Source organism: Gopherus flavomarginatus, chromosome 3 (assembly GCF_025201925.1).
Source record: "Gopherus flavomarginatus isolate rGopFla2 chromosome 3, rGopFla2.mat.asm, whole genome shotgun sequence".
Taxonomy (NCBI): domain Eukaryota; kingdom Metazoa; phylum Chordata; order Testudines; family Testudinidae; genus Gopherus; species Gopherus flavomarginatus.
Window position 1 is genome coordinate 86,985,458 of NC_066619.1, and position 6,000 is coordinate 86,991,457.

The following is a 6,000-nucleotide window of genomic DNA, read 5'->3' on the forward strand; positions in this document are numbered from 1 at the left end:
ATCTCTAGAGGTCCCTCCCCCCAGCCTGGGTAGAAAGGGGCACCTTACGTGGTCCAGGGCCAACTGCCCTGCCTCTCCGTGGGTTCTGCTTCCGCCTTCTCCGCGAACTGCTCCGCTTTACCAGCTGCTCCACTCTGCTCCTCCAGCCGTCCTCAGGAACTGCTCCACTCCACCAGCTGCTCTGCTCCATGAGCTGCTCTGCAAAACTGCTCGGCTCCGCTCACTCTGTGGGTCACTCCACCCATCCCACAGCTACTCCGCTCTGCTGCCACCAGCTGTCCCGTGATCCGCTCCAGCCATCCCCGCAACTGCTCCACTCCGCCAGCTGCTCTGTTCCACAGCATATCTTCAGGCTCCCCCACTAGTTAGCACAGTACTCAGTGCTCTCCGCTCAGTCATTTCAGCTTTTTTGTGATTTCAACTCTTAGTGATCTCAGCTCTTAGTGGGGGAGCCCCAGTGCTAGTGCACCATTAGCCCAAAGTGCGTTCAGCTCAGTAACCTGTATTTAGATTCTTGAGGGAATAAAAAAATCAACTCTGACATTCCACAGTGGAGAGAGGAGGGGGTGCAACTGGTGCTTCTGGCTCCACAAGGAGACTACACCACCAGGCACAGATACCTGTCCCCAGCCTCTCTACTTCACTGGGTTTTGGAACCCATGTCCCTTGTCTAGCAAGTACCACTCAACTGAGGGTGAGTCATTTGTCACCAAGCAGTCCCACCGCTCAGCAGTCTGGGATAGGGTAGGCGTGCCTATGCAAATACACTCTCTGAAATTCTTTCCACCAGATGTCAGGGTAGAGCTTATCCTGACTCTGCTTACACAATCATCCCAAAATGATGAGACAAAGGGGCTTTAATATTTAACTAGAAAAGAAAGCATTAGGAAATATCCTTCAGGTAGAGATGGGAGAGACACAGCCACCCTCTCAAAGGTGGGATGCTAGGTGGGAAGGGAAAATCTCTGCACCCACTTGTACCGTAGCTAATTCTACAGGAATTGAAACAGACATTCATCTCTGTTGGTTGTTCAAGCTGCATTCATAAGGCTGTCTGGTTAATGTTTCATCATTTTAAGTATCCCCAAACCCTGAATTATTTTTGGGACTCTCTACTGCTCCTTTCTTATCTCAGCTGCAATGTTTTTTTTCCCTGTAGCATATTTAGGAATGAATCCAGTGTTGCAAATGGGGTCCTAATAGTGCTTTACAAACTGACTTAATCCTATACTTAATACTGAAGCAAATAAGCTCTAAACCTATTTTACTGTTTTAAATATTATGCAGATTGGTGGTAGTATATTTTCTATGATTACTGTCTATTCATTTTCTCAGCCAGTATTTGGTAATCTGTGACTTATTTCTAGGCCATTGCCTTTATATTTAGCTACATTTAGTCTTTAACCTCATTTTGCTATCCTGAACTACATGTCCGCTTATCAGCTTTTGAGTCTAAATATGCCCCAATCATTTTGGATTCTGTTATTCTGTAACTGCATCAACCCACCTGCATTCTCCCTTAGCCTCTTACACAATGGAATATCAGCAGCAAAGCTAACTACCTGGGAAACAGTGCCCTTGTCAAGGTCACTGTGACTAGCTTTATTTTATTTTTCTGTTTTTTAAGATTGCCTTCCCAAAGCTCTGTCAGAGTTGCAGGACAATCTGCACTTTAGACCCATTTTAGTCTCTCTCAAGTGCACTATTTGAGGAGAAGGTTCACTACTTTCACCCCTCTGGGGGTGGAACACTGCACTCCAACCAGTCTTAGACTAGCTCTCTGGACTGCAGCCTCTTTCCCAAGCTTATTAACCCAACATACTCAATTGGTTTTAGTGACTGGAAGCCCTTTTCTGTCAGGAGCTGGTGCCAGCACCTGATTAAAGCAACTCTGTCACAGGGTGTGTCATAAACAGATGGTTAAGGGTTAATGCCTCTTTTACCTGTAAAGGGTTAAAAAGTTCACCTTGCCTAGCTAACACCTGACCAGAGGAACCAATGGGGGAACAAGATGTTTCAAAAGGAAGGAGGGAAGTTTTTCCTTTGTTTTAGAGTTTCAGTTTCAGCTGGAGTGAAAAAGATCAAGGAACCAGCCTCTTATCAAAGTAGTAAGTTTTAGAAAGGAATAAATAGGTTTATGTTTGTTTATTTGTAATCTGCTTTATGCAATTAGAGAGAGAATCTATTTGGGTATTTTTTTTTGTGTAACTAAATTTGTGCCCAGGGGAACATCCTTTGTGTTTGAAATCTGTTGTCTGTGAGAGTAGCTGGTATGCTAATCTCTCCCAGAGGGTTTTCTTTTATCTTTCTTTTCTTTAATTAAAAGCCTTTTTCTTAATACCTGATTGATTTTTCCTTGTTTTTAGATCCAAGGGGATTGGATCTGGACTCACTGGGGATTGGTGGGAGAAAGGAGGGGTGGTGGTTAATTTCTCCTTGTTTTAAGATCCAAGGGACTGGATCTGGACTCACCAGGGAATTGGTGAAGTTTCTCAAGGCTATCCAAGGAAGGGAGTGCTTGCGAATGGTGGCAGCGATACCAGATCTAAGCTGGTAATTAAGCTTAGAAGAGTTCATGCAGGTCCCCACATCTGTACCCTAAAGTTCAGAGTGGGAAAGGAACCTTGACAGGGTGGCTGCCCCCTGTAAATGAAGGAGGTTCAGCTGCTCTGTTGCAGATCAGGTGCTCCCAGCTGGGCTGATTAAAGAGGGGGCAGGGCTGCACCTGGGTCTGTAAAGGGTCAGAGAATGAGTGAGAGAACACAAGGAAACTGCAGGACTGCTAGATTCCCTGAGAGAAGAGACAGTGACAGCCTAAAATGTAAACGGTGAGATGAGGAACTGGACAATAGCCCTGTCTAAAAGAGATAATAGGTGCAGCAGTGAGTCTTTAGCAAGGTGGGGAGAAGTCTTGACTTGGGACAGGCTCAAAAAGAGCATATTTAAAGGCCAGTATTATTTTATCTTTCACTGGGTTACTGGTCCACTAGGCTGGAGGGAAGCTGTAAGCGTGATTTTAGTACAGTGTTTGACACAGTCCCATCTGACATTCTGATAAGCAAACTAGGGACACGTGGTCTAGATGAAATTAATATGAGGTGGGTGCACAACTGGTCGAAAAACTGTTCTCAAAGATGCATCCGACGAAGTGGGTATTCACCCATGAAAGCTCATGTTCCAATACATCTGTTAGTCTATAAGGTGCCACAGGACTCTTTGTTGCTTTTACCGATCCAGACTAATACGGCTACCCCTCTGATACTTGTTCTCAAACAGTAGTTATCAATGGGTCATTGTCAAACTGGAAGGACTGCATTAGAATTTAAAATGACCTTGATAAATTTGAGAACTGGTCTGAAATCAACAAGATTAAATTCAGTAAAGACAAGCTCAGAGTATTTCACTTAGGAAGGAAAAATCAAATGCACTGCTACAAAACTGGAAATATCTGGGTAGGCAGTAGCATTTCTGAAAAGGATTTGTAGGGTATAGTGGATCACAAATTGAATGTGAACCAACAATGTGGTGCAAAAAGGGCTAATATTCTGGAATGTATTAACAGGTTATATTATGTAAGACATTGGGAGGTAATTGTCCTGCTCTACACAGCACTGGGGCCATTTTTTTCCACCACACTTGGTTTGCTTTTCTCAAGACTAAACATGCCTAGTTTTAATCTTTCCTCATAAGTCAGAAAGGCAATAAAAATAAATTATTTAGAAAATCTGATTTATGAGGTGGAAACCTGATAAGTCTTCAAATATGTTAAAGGTTGTTATAAAGAGCATTGTGATCAATTGTTCTCCATGGAAGGTAGACAAGAAGTAATCAGCATAATCTGCATCAAGGGAGATTTAGATTAGATATTAGGTAAAACTTTCTAACTATAGGGATAGTTAAACACTGGAATAGGCTTCCAATGAAATCATGGAATCCCTGTCACTAGAGCAGTGGCATAGCTAGGAGTGGAAATCTGGGTGAGCCCTGACTTTTGGGTGGACAGGCAATAACAGACTATGCTAGCTCAGCCATTCCCTCAATGCCAAGTCCTCTTCCTAGCCTTGGTGCCCTCAGATACAGGGCTTCACCTGCCGAGCTGGGCACGCACATGAGTTGGCTCAGAAAATGGCAAGGCAGAGCTGCTGGAGCATAGCTTTCTGAAAGACAGGCACATAGCTCCCTCCTGGATTTCAGGTGCCCAAATGACACTCTGAGGCACTGTGACAGCACTACAACCCATCTCAGGTTTGAGTGCGCCTGGATTCTAAGTGGGTGGGCTGCAGCCCACCCATAGCTACGCCCTGCACTAGAGATTTTGAAGAACAGGTTAGACAAACACATGTCAGGTGGTCTAGGTATACTTGATATACTGATCACTGATGACAACCCACTTTCTCCTTCTTTCCTAGGGCAGCTTCTTTAAGTTTTTAGTACCCTTTGCTCTGAGCTTCCAGTCTGGAAAGAATAAACCTTGAGAGCCTAACTGGAGCCAGGCAGGGGGTATTTACTCAATTAAGACTATTTTCTCAAAAGACCTTGGTATTCTCTGGACTATACCTTATTTTTTCCTCCATTTTGTTTCCTGTTTATTTTCCCACTAACAGAGTCCTTTGATTTAACCCTTTGAAATCAGGCAGATTAATATCATACAAGTAAACAGAGGTACACCTGATGGTCATAAAATAACTCTCTCATTGTCCACATATTAGGGGCATACAGATTTTATTTTAAAAAATCTCTGGTTAGACACTACCAGAACTCCCTATCACCAAACATAGGCTCAACATAGGAGCTCTAGAAATGGAGACAGCACAATATTTAGCACTTCCCCTCATTTAGCCTCCAATCACTGGGGCACCTTTGGTGGCCCAGATATAAATTCAAGTTGCTTGCCTCAGCAGGATTCCTGCAGGAAGTTGGAATTGCCTACCTTCCTTTTGCCTACCTTCCTTTATATGATGATCTTACAAGGAACCATGCATGGAGCAGAAAATAATAGCTCCCACTGGTACTGATCTTCACGTATATGGCCAGGTGGGATTGACTGATAAATCCATAGTCATGGGCCCTGTCACCCCACTCTCATCCCACCTTGGCTTGTCCCATCCCAAAACCTTGCTTTTCACTAGTTCATTGAGGAGTACTGGTTGGGCTGTGCTCCACAGTAAGCGGAGGGTTTGAATCTGCTATTCCTAATTTTCAGTTTTGCAGTTTTTTGTAATGCCTTTATTGTGCTTTAGGGCTTCCATGGCCATTGAGAAGACAGGTCCAGATTTTGTTGTCTACTTCAATAGTAATTAGACTAGCTGGAAAAATGGATCTTTTTCTCATGAAAATTTTTGTAGAAAAAATATCCTCTTTTGAAATTTTCTTGAGGAGAAATTCTGCCACATGAAAGGAAGTCTTTTTCTCTCTCACTTGCTTATAATTTCTTCCTGTTTCTCAACTTTAATCACTCTGAAAGGAACACTTTTTTTGGTTACAGTTTACCAACTGGCAAAAGTTGGAAAATTGCCAAAATGGAGGGGGGTAAGGGAGAAACCCCTGCAATTTTGAAACAAAATTCTGAAAATTAAGAAAAAAAATTCATTTTAGAGAGAAGTTCAGGTGTTTCATCTAAAAAGAACTGTTTAAAAATTATGAAATATCTTCCACAATGATTTTTTTTCTGCGAAAACATTTATATTCTGCCAAATCCTATTTTCCAGGGAAAAAATAGTCTCATAAAATTTTCAACCAGTTCTAATGGAAATGTGCTAACAGAGATGAAAACATATTCCTGGATGAATTGACTAAGTTTTACACCAAAGTAGCTTATTTTAATATACTCCTCACTTAACAGGTGATGAGGTGATATCACTTCAAGGTGAAATTCATCATTGTTCAGAGAGTTGGGGCAAGGTCTATGCTTCACTTATGTCCCTTTTAAGTCTTCAAGTGCCACATAAGTCTTGAGTTGTGTCTCTGCAGAAGGGTGAATTTTACCCTTCGGTGGATAAA